This window comes from Lepus europaeus, chromosome 21 (assembly GCF_033115175.1).
Source record: "Lepus europaeus isolate LE1 chromosome 21, mLepTim1.pri, whole genome shotgun sequence".
NCBI classification, from domain to species: domain Eukaryota; kingdom Metazoa; phylum Chordata; class Mammalia; order Lagomorpha; family Leporidae; genus Lepus; species Lepus europaeus.
The window spans coordinates 26,325,731-26,340,030 of record NC_084847.1 but is presented as its reverse complement, the minus strand read 5'-3'; the positions used below and the strand labels follow the sequence as shown (position 1 = coordinate 26,340,030).

Sequence of the window (14,300 nt, the reverse complement as noted above, 5' to 3'; positions counted from 1 at the left end):
ATTGAATGTTAAGGGCTTGAACTGTCCAGTTAAAAGACACCGATTGGCGGATTGGGTTAAGGAACAAAACCCATCTTTTTGCTGCTTACAAGAAGCTCATCTTTCCAACAATGATCCATACAGACTGAAAGTGAAAGGCTGGAAAAATATATACCATGCCAACAGAAATGAAAAAAGAGCGGGCGTAGCCATCTTAATATCGGACAACATAAACTTTACCACAAAAACTGTTAGGAGAGACAAAGAGGGGCACTATATAATGACTAAGGGATCCATTCAACAGGAAGATATAACGATTATCAATGTATATGCACCTAATTACAGGGCACCAGCATATTTAAAAGACTTGTTAAGGGACTTAAAGGGAGACTTAGACCCCAATACAATAGTACTGGGGGACTTCAATACCCCACTCTCAGAGATAGACAGATCAACAGGACAGAAGATCAACAAGGAGACAGTAGATTTAAATGACACTATAGCCCAAATGGATCTAACAGATATCTACAGAACATTTCACTCTACATCTAAGGACTTTACATTCTTCTCAGCAGTACATGGAACCTTCTCTAGGATTGACCACATACTAGGCCATAAAGCAAGTCTCAGCAAATTCAAAAGAAGTAGAATATACCATGCAGCTTCTCAGACCATAAAGGAATGAAGTTGGAAATTAGCAACTTAGGAATCCCTAGAGCACGTGCAAACACATGGAGATTGAACAACATGCTCATGAATGAACAATGGGTCATAGAGGACATTAAAAGAGAAATCAAAAATTTTCTGGAAGTAAATGAGGATAACAGCACAACATACCAAAACCTATGGGATACAACAAAAGCAGTGTTAAGAGGAAAGTTTATGTCAATAGGTGCCAACATCAAGAAATTTGAAAAGCACCAAATACATGAGCTTTCAAGTCATCTCAAGGATCTAGAAAATCTGCAGCAAACCAAACCCAAACCCAGTAGGAGAAGAGAAATAATTAAAATCAAAGAAGAAATCAACAGGATTGAATCCAAAAAAACATTACAAAAAATCAGCCAAACGAGGAGCTGGTTTTTTGAAAAAATAAACAAAATTGACACCCCATTGACCCAACTAACTAAAAAAAGAAAAGACCCAAATCAATAGGATCAGAGATGAAAATGGAAACGTAACAACAGACACCACAGAAATAAAAAGAATTATCAGAAATTACTATAGGGACTTGTATGCCAGCAAACAGGGAAATCTATCAGAAATGGACAGATTCTTGGACACATACAACCTACCTAAATTTAGCCAGGAAGACATAGAAAACTTAAACAATCAAGATACCAAAGACCTTCTTCTCAGATCTGGAAAAAATGATGCTGAAATTCATATGGAGACACAGAAGACCTCGAATAGCTAAAGCAATCTTGTACAACAAAAACAAAGCCGGAGGCATCACAATACCAGATTTCAGGACATGCTACAGGGCAGTTGTTATCAAAACAGCATGGTACTGGTACAGAAACAGATGGATAGACCAATGGAACAGAATAGAAACACCAGAAATCAATCCAAACATCTACAGCCAACTTATATTTGATCAAAGATCCAAAACTAATCCCTCGAATAAGGACAGTCTATTCAATAAATGGTGCTGGGAAAATTGGATTTCCACGTGCAGAAGCTTGAAGCAAGACCCATACCTTTCACCTTACACAAAAATTCACTCAACATGGATTAAAGACTTAAATCTACAACCCGAAACCATCAAATTATTAGAGAGCATTAGAGAAACCCTGCAAGATATAGGCACAGGCAAAGACTTCTTGGAAAAGACCCCAGGAGCACAGGCAGTAAAACCAAAATTAACATTTGGGATTGCATCAAATTGAGAAGTTTCTGTACTTCAAAAGAAACAGTCAGGAAAGTGAAGAGGCAACCGACAGAATGGGAAAAAATATTTGCAAACTATACTACAGATAAAGGGTTGATAACCAGAATCTACAAAGAAATCAAGAAAATCCACAACAACAGAACAAACAACCCACTTAAGAGATGGGCCAAGGACCTCAATAGACATTTTTTGAAAGAGGAAATCCAAATGGCCAACAGACACATGAAAAAATGTTCAAGATCACTAGCAATCAGAGAAATGCAAATCAAAACCACAATGAGGTTTCACCTCACCCCGGTGAGAATGGCTCACATTCAGAAATCTACCAACAGCAGATGCTGGAGAGGATGTGGGGAAAAAGGGACACTAACCCACTGTTGGTGGGAATGTAAACTGGTTAAGCCACTATGGAAGTCTGTCTGGAGATTCCTCAGAAACCTGAACATAACCCTACCATACAACCCAGCCATCCCACTCCTTGGAATTTACCCAAAGGAAATTAATTTGGCTAATAAAAAAGCCATCTGCACATTAATGTTTATTGCAGCTCAATTCACAATAGCTAAGACCTGGAACCAACCCAAATGCCCATCAACAGTAGACTGGATAAAGAAATTATGGGACATGTACTCCATAGAATACTATACAGCAGTAAGAAACAACGAAACCCGGTCATTTGCAACAAGATGGAGCAATTTGGCAAACATCATGCTAAGTGAATTAAGCCAGTCCCAAAGAGACAAATATCATTTGTTTTCCCTGATCGGTGACAACTAACTGAGCACCAAAGGGGAAACCTTTTGAAGTGAAATGGACACTATAAGAAACTATGACCTGATCAGCTCTTGTCCTGACTCTAGATGTACAATGTAATACTTTATCCTTTTTAGTATTTGTTGTTGTTGTTGTTCTAGTACTAGTGGTTGAACTCTGTAATTAACACACAATTATTCTTAGGTGTTTAAATTTTAACTGAAAAGTGATCCCTGTTAAATTTAAGAGTGGAAAAAGAGAGGGAGGAGATGTACATTGAAAATTATTTATTGAAAAAGATTTCATAGCTCACATTGAATTTGTGAAGATTAAAGAAAATTGAAGAAAATGGTGAAGGTATTTTAATTTCATTATATTCACACACTTAGTAAATACTGTGTACAAGAACACTGATCAGAGTGTTTTACCCATGTAATGCCATTCAGGAATAGGCATTGTGCAGGGGTTAAGCTGCGCTTGGGATGCCCACATCCCATATTGGAGTGCCTGGGCTTGAGCATTAAAATGCTTCTGATCCAGCTTCCTGATAATGTGCCTGGGATGCAGCACTTGATGGCCCAAAGTTGGGTTCCTGACTGCCACACAAGAGAAACAGATGGAGTTCAGCTCCTGGCCTTGGCCTGGCCAGCCCAGTTGTTATGGATATTTTGGGGATCAAACTAGCAGAAAGGGTATCTCTTCACCTCCATCTCCCCACCCCCCTCCTATTTCCTCTAGCTCTTTCTTTTTCTTTTTTTCATTTTTATTAACTTTATATACATAAGATCATCTCTATAATAAGTAAAGATTTCAACAGTTTAAACCCCCCCATACACAACATATAAAGTACTGTTTGAGATCAAGTTTTGCAGTTAATTCTCATAGTACAACTCACGAAGAACAGCAGTCCTACATGTGGAGTAAGCGCACTGTGACTTCTTTTTTTAATTTTACATTTAACACTCTTATTTATGTCAGTGATTACCTGAGACTCTTGCCATGAGCTGCCAAGGCTATGGAAACTCTCTCAGAATTTAGACAAGGCCATAAGCATAGTGGAAGTTCTCTCCTCCCTTCAGAGAAAAATACATCCTTTGGTAGCACCTTCTTTCTACTGGGGTCTCACTCACAGAGATCCTTCATATAGGATATTTTTTGCCACAGTGTCTTTGCTTTCCTTGCCTGAAATGCTCTCATGGGCTTTTTCAGCCAGATTCAAATGCCTTAAGGACTGATTCTGAGGCCAAAGTGTTAAAGTGATTATCATTCTATGAGTCTGCTGTGTGGACTGTTTTCCATGTTGGACAGATCCTCCTTTTTAATTCTATTATTATTACCAGGCACTTGATGCTATTTATATGATTTCTTTAACAATTAATCTGATCTATATGTTCACTTTAACAATAATATGATCACTTTAACAATTAAGATGACATTTTTACCACCTATATTAATGAGATTTGGAGTCCCATTAAAAGTTTTTAAACTGTACCCTTAGAACTAAGTTGGGCCAGCCCTGCGGCTCACTAGGCTAATCCTCTGCCTGCAGCGCCGGCACCCTGGGTTCACATTTGGGGTGCCGGATTCTATCCCAGTTGCTCCTCTTCCAGTCCAGCTCTCTGCTGTGGCCCAAGAAGGCAGTGGAGGATGGCCCAAGTGCTTGGGTCCTGCACCTGCATGGGAGAACAGGAGGAAGCACCTGGCTCCTGGCTTCAGATTGGCAGAGCGTGCCAGCCGTAGTGTCCATTTTGGGGTTGAACCAACAGAAAGAAGACCTTTCTCTCTGTCTCTCTCTCTCACTTTCTAACTCTGCCTGTCAAAAATTTTTTTAAAAAAGAACCAAGTTGGTAGGACTGTATGCAGAACTATAAATCTTCACAGTTACAAACTTCCTCCTCTCTCTCTTATTTATCCTCTTATTTTTTACTGAGATTTATTTTCAATTGACTTCACATGTGTATATATATATATGTATATAATACATATATACACACACACACACATATATATATGATTAACTCTATGTTAAGTAGGGAGTTTAACATATAGTGTGAAGAAGAGAAAAGAAAAAATTAAAATAAAAACAGTTCCTCGACAATCAAGATGAGGACTATGCCAGTCATTGTTTCTCAAAGTGACAATTTCACTTCTACAGCTTACATGTTAGGTGTGCTATTAGTTTTCTCAGAATAGGGAGAACATATAGTATTTCTCCCTTTGGGACTGGCTTATTTCGCTAAGTATGAAGTTTTCCAGATTAATCCATTTTGTTTCAAATAATGGGATTTCATTTATTTTTACTGCTGTCTAGTATTCCATAGTGCATGTATCTCATAATTTCTTTATCTAGTCTTCGGTTGATGGGCACTTAGGTTGATTCCATATCTTAGCTTTTGTGAATTGAGCTGCAATAAACATGGAGGTGCAGATAACACTTTTATTTCCTGTTTAATTTCCCTTGGATAAATTCCCAGAAGTGGGATGGCTGGGTTATATGGTAGGTCTATATTCACGTTTTTGAGGTATCTCCACACTGTCTTCCTTAGTGGTTTTACCAGTTTACATTCCCATCAACAGTAAATTAGCATACCTTTTTACCCACATCCTCTCTTTGTTGATTTCTGTATGGGAGCCATTCCAACCAGGGTGAGATAAAACCTCATTGTGATTTTGTTTTGCATTTCCACAAAAGCTGGTAATCCTGAACATTTTTTCATGTGTTTGCTGGCCATTTAGATTTTCTCTTCTGAAAAATGTCTGTTTAAGTCCTTGGACCATTTCATAACTGGGTTCTTTGTTTTGTTGTTGTGGAGTTTCTTTAACTCTATGTAGATTCGGGTTATTAATCTTTTATAAGTTGCATATTTTGCAAATAATTTCTCTCATTCTGTTGGTTGCCTCTTCACTTTCCTTTTTCTTTTCCCTTAGAGAAGCTTCTCAATTTGAAATAATCCCATTTGTTAATTTTGGCTTTGACTGTCTGTGTGTTTTGAGCATTTTCCAGGAATTCTTTGCCTGTGCCAAAATCCTGCAAGATTTCCCCAATGTTCTCAATCAATTTTATGGTGTTGGGTTGTTGATTAATGTAGTGGAATGAGAAGGCCATGCGAAGGTGGCCACTGGCAAGCGAGCGTCAGTTAGTTAGGAATGGCTTTGAAACCCACCTGGCTTTGGAAACTGCCTGGCAACAGGCTGTGATTGGATGGCTCTGGAAACTCCTGGCGACAGGCTGTGATTGGATGGATTTGAAACTGCCTGGCAACAGGCTGTGATTGGATGGCTCTGGAAACTGCCTGGCAACAGGCTGTGATTGGTTGGGGTATAGACCGCCCCTTGACCAGATTGGCTGGTCTTGGCTATATAAGCTATTGTACCAACTGTAATAAATGAGTCTGCTGGCTGCTCGCCTCAAGCCTGCTTTCACCGGACTCCCGGGGTCTGTGTGTTGACTCCTCGCCTCTTGCCCCCACCACGCTGCTCCTCTCAGAAACGAACCCACTGCAACATTGTTGAGAAATCAATGGCAACAGATTAAGATCGTTAATCTTTAATCCATATCGGTGGATTTTTATATAAGGTGTAAAGGAGGGGTCTTGCTTCACACTTCTGCATGTGGAAATTCATTTTCCCACCAGCATTTCTTGAAGAGACTGTCATTGCTCCAGGGATTGGATTTAGCTCCTTGGTCAAGTATAAGTTGGTTACAGTTGTTTGAATTGATTTCTGGGGGTTCTATTCTTTCCCATTGATCTATCCATCTATTTTTATACTAGCACCAGGCTGTTTTGATTATAACTGCCTTGTTGTAAGTCTGAAATCTGCTATTGTGATATCTCTGGCTTTGTTTTTGTTGTATAGGATTGCTTTATCTGTTCAAGGTCTCCTGTGTCTCTGTATGAATTTTAGCGTGATATTTTCCAGATCTGAGAAGAATGTCTTTGGTATTTGGATTGGTATCACATTGTATCTGTAAATTGCATCCAGAAGAATGTACATTTTGATGATATTGATTCTTCCAATCCATGACCATGAAAGATATTTCCATTTTTTTGTAATTCTCACTGTCGAGATCTTTGACATCATTGGTTAAACTCATTCCAAGCTATTTGATTTCTTGTAGCTATTGTGAATTAATATTGATTTTAGAAATACTTTCTCAGCCCAGGGCATTGTCTGTGTATAGAAAGGCAGTTGATTTTTGTGTATATTTGACTATCTATCCTGCTACTTTACCAAATTCTTCTATGAGTTCCAATAGTCTCCTAATGAATGAGAAGGCAGAAAATCCCCCAGTGGAAGTAGAAAAGAAATGCAAAGTTTTCCCTGACCTGTGGTAACACACAGAGTACTAAATATGCAATATACATGAGCAAAATTGACATTATGAGATTTGATTATTGTTTACAGCCCTCTACTGTTAGGGAAGAGTTTTTTCTTCTTCTTCTTACTATTTCTTCACTTCTTTTATTAGTGGAGGGTTAAGCTTACGATCATAGACAGAAATTGTGTCACTTTAAAGATGAAAAAAATGCTGACAGCAAATTTGATGCAAATTTGTTTCAGCTGAAATCACATGGGAAAGAAAAATATTAGTAAGAGTCTGAACAAGGATATCCTAAGTAATAATATCGAGGCCCAGCCTGAAGGACAAGTCCTGGGCTTGGCTCAGCCATGGCTTCCTGACCCAGGACCCTCACATGGACCGGGCCTTGCATGGACCGGGCCTCCTGATGGAGCTGCCAAGTGCTTGCAAGCATCCTGGAACCCAGATTTACCTGCATGCAGTAGAAAGGCCAATGACTGTGATGGCAAAAGTCAGGAAGGATGTTTCCCAACCATCTGGTAGCCTCCCTGGAGAACATGCAATGGTCTAAATGGCTGACTGAAGGGGCACGTTCAGAAGAGCCTGAAGACAGCACCTACACTCAGAAGGGAGAAGAGCCTGGCAGCTGCTGTTTTGCATGTATAAAGAGGGCTGCAAGTGGCCCTGTCCTGCCTGAGAGCTGGTTCTCTGGGGAAAGGGAATGCCCTGTCTGGAAGCTCCAGTCAGGATTCAGAGACATCCTAGTTGACCACAAGGCCTCACTTAGAAAGGCCCTAGATAACAAGCTGTTTGAGCAGGGGTCTCATCACCAAGGGTCCTGTATTGAGAAGCGGGATTCTTAGAGGAAAAGTGATTTGACCATTCTCTGCTCTTGTGGGGAGATCACAACCTACCTCCTGCAGCCTGGCCATGTTTGGCCTGAACACTGACCTGGAGGTCTTCACAGAACTGCTGAGGATGAAGCTGTGTGTGGCCATGCAGGATGGGCATGGCAGCTGGGGACTCTGCCCTTGTTTGTGGATCCTCTGACTGTTGTTGGCAGCCCTGCCCAGGACACCGAACTTGGATCTGGGATTGGTTGGTCAAAGCCAAGTGAGTGCCAAATAGTTAAAATACTATAATAATAAGTATAAGTAGTAAGTAAGTTGGTTCCTACTGGTAGAGAGATGTAATACTTTTTTAAAGAGGTTTTGGCAAATATTTGAACTGTTAAGTAATTCACTAAATGTGAAAATACATTTTGATATTTTCAAATTAATTTTTTATTAAACTTTTATTTAATGAATATAAATTTCCAATGTACAGCTTATGGATTACAATGGCTTCCCCCCTCCCATAACTTCCCTCCCACCCGCAACCTTCCCCTTTCCCGCTCCCTCTCCCCTTCCATTCACATCAAGATTCATTTTCAATTCTCTTTATATACAGAAGATCAGTTTAGTATATATTAAGTAAAGATTTCAACAGTTTGCCCCCACATAGCAACACAAAGTGAAAAAATACTGCTGGAGTACTAGTTATAGCATTAAATAACAGTGTACAGCACTTTAAAGACAGAGATCCTACATGATATTTTTAAAAAATTAATTTTCTATACCATATCCATTCCAATTTAACACTAGGGTTTTTTTTCTCCATTTCCAATTATCTTTATATACAGAAGATCGATTCAGTATATAATTAGTAAAGATCTCATCAGTTTGCACCCACACAGAAACACAAAGTGTAAAAATACTGTTTCAGGGCCGGCGCCGCAGCTCACTAGGCTAATCCTCCGCCTTGCAGCGCCGGCACACCGGGTTCTAGTCCCAGTCGGGGCACCGGTCCTGTCCCGGTTGCCCCTCTTCCAGGCCAGCTCTCTGCTGTGGCCAGGGAGTGCAGTGGAGGATGGCCCAAGTGCTTGGGCCCTGCACCCCATGGGAGACCAGGAGAAGCACCTGGCTCCTACCATCGGATCAGCGCAGTGCGCCGGCCGCAGCGCGCCAACCGCGGCGGCCATTGGAGGGTGAACCAACGGCAAAAAGAAGACCTTTCTCTCTGTCTCTCTCTCACTGTCCACTCTGCCTGTCAAAAAAATAAATAAATAAAAATAAAAAAATAAAAAAAAATACTGTTTCAGTAGTAGTTATAGCATCACTTCACATTAGACAACACATTAAGGACAGATTCCACATGAGATGTAAGTACACAGTGACTCCTGTTGCTGACTTAATAATTTGACACTCTTGTTTTTGGCGTCAGTAATCTCCCTAGGCTCTAGTCATGAGTTGCCAAGGCTATGGAAGCCTTTAGAGTTCACCAACTTCGATCTTATTCCGATAGGGTCATAGTCAAAGTGGAAGTTCTCTCCACCCTTCAGAGAAAGGTACCTCCATCTTTGATGGCCCCGTTTGTTAATGGGAAGATATTTATCACAGTGATTAAGGTGCTGCTAAGACACTACCTTACTTGAGTCCTTGGATTCAGGGTCCTCACTCTGCTCCTGATTCCAGCTCTGTGCCAATGCACCCCAAGGGGGTCAGCAGGTGATGGCTCAAGTACTTGGGTCCCTCTCATGCCTGTGATGGACCCATATTGAGTTCTTGGCTCATGGTCTCTGCCTGGCCAAGTCCTCGATGTCATGGAGATTTGGATAGTGAACAAATGGATGATCTCTCCTCTCCTTCCCTCTCTGACTTTTTTTTACTTTCAAATAAAGTAAATAAAATGTGAATGTCCCCAAAATAATCATTCTCCTATTTCTATATCAGTTCCTGGGCATTTTGAAGTTTCCAGTTTTAAAGTCTCAAAAATTAAGCTTGTGGAATACTTTTGATTTTAAGGCAATTTTATCTGCCCACTGCTAGGTCTGAGCAGAAATGAGAAAATATTTCTTCTCCTGTGGAAAATGAGTACATATGTATTAGTATTTTACTGGATCCGTAACAGTTTCTATTTTTAATGGAAGTATTAGAGCATTTTATATAGACTTACACACTTAAATTTATGACCAAACTTCTAGTCATTTTACTAGAAACACTTGTAGCTCTTATGCATCCATAGTATTTCATAAAAATACAACTTTTCTTCTTTTTTTAATCCTCAAATCATTATATGACAACATCCCCCTGACAGAATTGCTGGGATTTAGCTCCATTACCGAATTCTTCAGATATAATAATCTTCCCAGAAGATTTTTGCATTTTTATTTTATTGAGTCAGCAAAACCGAATCACTGTGCTTTGTGTGAGCACAGAATGCTCTCAATGACCCACCACTGGATACCAAGGAGATTAAGCCTCTGTTGCCAAAGTGATTACCCAAAACCAAGCTTCACCCCACATCTTATTGTGCAGAATTTCCTACAGTCAGTGCACAAGTCCCCCACAGTTATGGGTGCAAATGATCCACTCATTCACACAAGCACATTCCTTCTTTGGAGAGACTAGGGAATATTCCCAGAGCCAACTCCCCATTGGTGATCCACCTTGGCAGTTTGAATCTAGAACCTAGGATATGCTGAGAGGATGAGAACACCTTACAGTCCTAAATGAGTGCCTAGCCCACTGTCAACCCTCTGAGCCAAATTCAAAGTCACTGAGGAATGTGGATTATTCCCTCTGGTAAAATCCCATGGTCACACGTGTGCATGAGAGCCTCCTGCAGCCTGTACTGCTGTCAAATGGTGACTTCAGCTGTGTGAAGTTGTATGCTGTTGTCAGGCAGGATGGTGAGAAATAAACATGTTTTTCTTTACCTGGATTATGTGGTACCCTCTCCCTGTTAGCGTTCCAGACCTGACAAAGTGTCTGTGTGGTTTGCGATGTTCTCCCTTGGGCAATACCACTGTTGTCAAGGGCTGCCACAGTCTACAGTCACCTGGGTCTCAGAAGCTGTTGTGTCCTCCAGCCCCCAGCTGTAGGAGTCCCGTGTGTAGTGCCTCAGCTCATTGCTGTACTTCTGCACCTTTCACACTGCCGCTCATCATCCCCCCTCTTGCTGCTGTAGAATTCCACTGCACACTTCGCTCCAATTCTCCCCTGGGAATTCACTTCCTCTGCTTTTCTTTTGCTATTTTTCCCTGATCAGAAGCAGCTTGTCATTTCTGTTTTGCCAGTCTTCATCTACTGTAATTTGCAGATTATCCGTCTTCCTCTCATTGTGGTACTCTGGGTTACTCTCATATTCTGGTGCATCTTAGTTAGAATAGGAAACACTTAACATGGTCCATAGATACAAAGAGCTGTATTCACGACTGATGGGAAGCCTTGGGCCAGGATCCTTTCATCCCAGACACAGAGGTCATCAGACTGTCTTAGCATTTGCCTCTGGTGATTTAGTTATCCAAGCATCAAGCAGCAAGGGCAACCAGGAGGGATGTAGAGAGGCAGTGCCTCAGCATCCTTTTTTCATCCTCATCTACAGAGAGAGAGCATGGCTCAAACTTCTTGATTCTGTTTCTCTAAATCTTCATATAAAGAATTAAGAAATGCAGTCACCAATTGCATTTGTATTTGGATTCTGTTCAGACCTCTAAACCACAAGAGCTGGCCTTGTGGCAAGTCCTTTCAGTGTGATCAACTTTGCAACGTCCTCTATTAACACTTCCTCAGCTATTTCTTCTTATTTCCATTACCAGTTTGTTTTAGAGATTTTAAATGACCAGTAGGAATTGTTGAAATAAGCCGGCCCCAGAGTGATACTCCTGTAGTGAAAGTCCTGAACATCTGAAAGGTTTTCTACTAAACTGCACAAAAGTGTCTAAAACAATAGTGCCAAAGGTAGCATTTTTAAAGATTCCTGGGACTGGTGCTCTGGCATAGTGGGCTAGGCCTCCCCTCAGTGCCTGTATCCCATATGGGCACCATTTCTGATATTGGCTGCTCTTCTTCTCATTCAGCTGTCTGCTATGGCCTGGGAAAGCAGAAGATGGCCCAGGTGCTTGGGCCCCTGCACCTACGTGGGAGACCTGGAAGCAGCTCCTGGCTCCTGGGTTAGGATTGGTCCAGTTCCAGCTGATGCAGCCATTAGAGGAGTGAACCAATGGATGAAAGATCTTTCTCTCTGTCTCTCCCTGTCTCTGTAACTCTCTCTCTCTCTCTCAAATAAATACACAATTTAAAAAAAAAACTTTAAAAGACACTTTCAAACACATTTCTTTCACAATGAGCTGTCCAGGAATTTATTTTACTGAAAAAATACATCAGTACAAATGTATTAAAATTAAGGTATAATGTTCTTAAGGAGGAGCATGTGCAAAAGAGCATTTTTCTGCTACCAATATCACAATTCTTTGCTCCAGCAAATAAGAATGTAAAGACTAGTACAAGTTCATAGAATGCATGACCAGAAATATTCTACATCATGCCAGGGGAGAGAGGCTTATTTCAACTACAAGGTTTCTGAAGCATAAGAGACTATGGGTGGTTCTGTTGCCAGAGCCAGGGGAGAGAGTGTATCCATCATGAGGTTTACCCAGAGCAACTGCACAGCCTTAAGTGGTAGATCTTGATTAATATAATCACCTGTGAAAGCAGCAATCACTGCTACTGTGATAGTAGCAAGATAGAAATGAAAAAGTTTTGAGAAGCTGTCATAGACATTTCATCCCACATAACCACTTTCATAATGCTTGTTAAGTTGTCCTGTGTGAAAATAACACCAGATGTTTCTTTAGCTACATCAGTTTCAGCAATAACCATGGCAAATCCAACATCTGAGATACCATTTCTAACATCACCAATGACAGCTACTACCTGGCACTATTTTCAGACAGTTCAGTTTGGTCAGTTATACGATTAGCTAACATACATTTTACAGTAGAAGATGATCTTGCCAGTTCTAGCAGCTTTGGCAAAATCTTGTATATCCACACTTTCTCAATCTCTCCTTTATCATTCCATATTCTTGTGTTAATATCTTTACCTTCTAGGCATAGAAAATTTTCCCCTAGATGTTAAAATACCATATTTTGTAGCAATCTCCCAAGCAGGATTATTATAATCACCAGTGAGCATCTGCACAAAATCCCAGCACTATGACATTTCTTTATTGTACTTGGCACCCCAGGTCTCAGAGTTTCTTCAATCTGATGCCCCTACAAGATGTAACTCTAGCCCTCCACCCTCTTCCAACACACACACACAAAAAAAAAAAAAAAAACAATGCTGCTTACAATAGAAATGAACAAGTCTGCTACTGCTTCATCTCCAGGAAGCTCACTGCATAGTTTGGAAACCTCACTCTGATTGTAAGCTGAATGTTAATACACTAGCTGCATTATAAAGAACCCAATAAAAATTAGTCATTTCACATGTTGTGAAGGATGAGCTAGTATTCTTGTCTTTGGACTTCAATAGAAGACACGCTTGTACAAATGTAAATCATTTATTTATTTAGATTTATTTATTTGACAGGCAGAGTTACAGAGAGGGAGAGGCAGAGAGAGAGAGAGACAGAGAGACAGAGAGAGAGAGAGAGTCTTCCATCTGCTGATTCATTTCCCAATAATTTCATTTTGTGAAAGTCATAACTTATTTTTTGAATGAATAGTATATGCAAGAATACCAATAAAAGAAAACAGATACTACAAACTTCAATCTTGAAAATAAAGCCAATGTATCAAGAACAAAATATACAAACATGAGAGGAATCTTTGATATTTGACCTATGATGCATTCTTATCTTTATAATTAACATAAATGTCTGTTGGAACAAAACTGTATACCTTGGTCAAATTTTAGAGCTTTTAAAAAAACAGCAACACTCTAGAACACTTTGTCTTTTACTTTGAGATATTTGAGATTCACACATCTGTTCAAGTACATAGAATAAGAATCAATAGTAGACCTATAAAATTTATTGCCCCTTTAATGTCTTGAGTAGCACATATTTCAGAGCAAGTACTATCTGAAACTCTAAAATCACTGTCCTTGAAATAAAATTTATTTCAGATTTGGGTTTTTAATTAACTGAGATGAAAATAAAATTCCCCACCAACCCTCCTGCCAGGGACAAAGAGCTCTTATTAAAGAATAGAAACTCAAGTCTACCTTTCTACTCTAAAGAATATTTCTGGGGGGCGGGGCCAAGATGGCGGATAGTGAGGACGTGCGCCATTAGTCTGCGAAAATAAAGTTTCATAAAAGAGGAATTACTGTGGCCTTGGGAAAAGACTCAAGAAAAAAACTGCAGAGGAAACGCTTCCGGATCTAGTGGATGTGACACAGAGAGCTCACTGCGTGGAAACCCAGCCGCGGGAGCCGAGCCGCAGAGTCTCCCCAGCGCGGGAACGAGAGGTAAGACAAAAGCCTCAGAAACTCTCCTCCTCCCGCCTCCGCCTGCAGCTCTGCCGCTGCGGCGGTGGCGGCAGCA

General features: G+C 40.4%; 1 pseudogene; it reads right to left on the bottom strand.

Moving 5' to 3' along the window:
• Window positions 1-12,058: 12,058 nt before the first annotated feature.
• LOC133750480 (plasma membrane calcium-transporting ATPase 1-like) lies at window positions 12,059-13,604 on the bottom strand (annotated as a pseudogene).
• Window positions 13,605-14,300: the final 696 nt, after the last annotated feature.